Source organism: Abramis brama (genome assembly GCF_963993115.1).
Source record: "Abramis brama genome assembly, chromosome: 25".
Classification (NCBI taxonomy): domain Eukaryota; kingdom Metazoa; phylum Chordata; class Actinopteri; order Cypriniformes; family Leuciscidae; genus Abramis; species Abramis brama.
The window spans coordinates 17342073-17344263 of record NC_139987.1 but is presented as its reverse complement, the minus strand read 5'-3'; positions in this window follow the sequence as shown (position 1 = coordinate 17344263).

Below are 2191 nucleotides of genomic sequence, written 5' to 3'. Positions count from 1 at the left end.
ATCAAATTAGTGTTTCAGACTGTTCATTTCTTTATTTAAAAAAAAAAACAGAAAAAACCTTAATGCTGGCCGTGGTCGTTGTTCACTGCCATTATATGGAGTGCGAGCGGGACTTTTATTTTTTTAATTCTCATTTTGTGGTCCGAAAAAGAAAGTAGGGCATACACAATTAGAATAACAACAGGCTGAGTAAACGATTAATTCATTTTTACTTTAGGATGAACTAACCCTCTAACATTTCCTAAAAAAATAATTCGAGTAGGCCTATCCGAGACTTTGAATGCATGGAGCCTGTGAGAGAACAACACCTCCTTGCATTTAATGTTGGCTGAAGGGGTTTGTGAATTCTCCAGAGACCTGGAGTGTAATGTAAGTGCATTTCGGAGAGAGGTAGGCTAAGTCACACACATCTTCAACTCACAAATTCGTATTATAGCCTACATCTAGCCTAAAAGTATGTAAAAGTAAAAGCATGTTTATGTTTGCTGTAAATTCATACCTGTTGAAGGAAATTAGCATGTTATCTTGCACACTGGATTTCACTTTCTATGGTCATATTTAAGTTACAAACATTTCAGTTCTTCAAAGTCTGGATTTGTAAATTGCGTCTGGATAAAGATGTACATCAACAGATTTGAAATATACAAATATATATCTGTTATTTTAATTACTGGTTCCCTCTGCTTCTGTTAATTAGCACTAAAAGCCCTCCAGCAATTGACCTACTGTCACAGAAGCATATTAAAAGATCTTGTGGAAAAAAATAGCTCGTTTGGGCCAATTAAAAATTGTTAAATACAGTAATAAATAAAACAATATTACAAATCTACATAAAATGTGATTTCATACTAAATATTTTAAAGCTATATATTTTTGTTTGTTTATTCTTTTTTTCTTCATTATTGTTCTATTTATCATCTATAAAAGAGGATGTGTAATGTAATACACCCAGGTCGTGATATACTCATCAGTGTTTATTAGAAAGAGAAATGGGCTGTAGAAAGGAAGGGCACAAAGTTAATGTCTTTTATTCCAGTAAATACAATTATAAGGATGCAGCTGAAGCATTAGTGTTGTAATTTAAAAAAAGTTCATGTTCAGTTCCATCTATTCTGCATCCTTGAGTCTATGAAGATGAGATCAAGTCTCCATCTCATCTATAATTTCAAGAGTCTTCTTAATAACGCAAGGGTTGTTGTTTTTAAACGCATCCCTGTGGAAATGGCCAGTTTAGGTTAGTTGGTTTGGTTCTGGTTAGCTGATGGTGGATTCCAGTTAAACCAACTATTAACCATTTTTCACTTCCTCCCTTTCTGCAATATCTGCCTTGTCAAACCAGAAATATACCCTCAGCGTACATGCGCAACCCAATATTATCAGTGATGCTGTTGTAATGAAGGCCAGCTAGTAAAGAGCAAGTAAACCTCACTCCCATATAACCTCAAGAACCGTGCTATGGACTGACTCTAGAAGCTGCAGTTTTTAGGGTCCGTGTTGCACCCGTCTCCCATGCCGGTGACACCGTTTCGAATCCCGCTAGGAGCAGGTGTGAGTAGGAGCAGTCACATTGGTGCCGTGACCCGGATGGGAGTCAAGTTTTGGGGGGGGGATGCGAACACAGAATGCGTTTTTGCTTAGAAAAACGCAAGGTACGGGCAGTGGAATGGGGAAAAACCGAAAGATCTCAAGACGCGTCTTTTTGAAGTTGAATTTATTTTAACTTGAGCACTGCGTTTTTAGAATGCGGTGTCATGCGCGAGACTCTGCAAAAGGCGCCAGCACAACGGTGAAACACGTCTGTCTAGTGTGTTTACATATACATTTCTGATAATTATTTTCTGATAAGGACAAATGGATTTGCAATGTACACTTTGGCCCAATCCCAATTCACCCCTTGGCCCTACCCCTCCGTTTTGCGCGTTCCCGTGAAGGGGTAGGGTTGTCTCAATTCTCTTTTGGTTGGAGGGGTAGGGGTAGGGGTAGGGGTAGGGGGAAGGGCCAGATAGCCCTTGAAACGAAGATTTTTCGGGACCACACTTCAAACGAAGGGGTATGAGAAATGTACCTGGATACACCGGCTACAGAGGCAACATGGCTGCCAATAATAATTTTCTTTATGTCACATTCAATCTTGTGTTCATATTTACGGTCATGTTCTTCAAAGAAATGTTTGCAAAAAAAATAGCTGAAG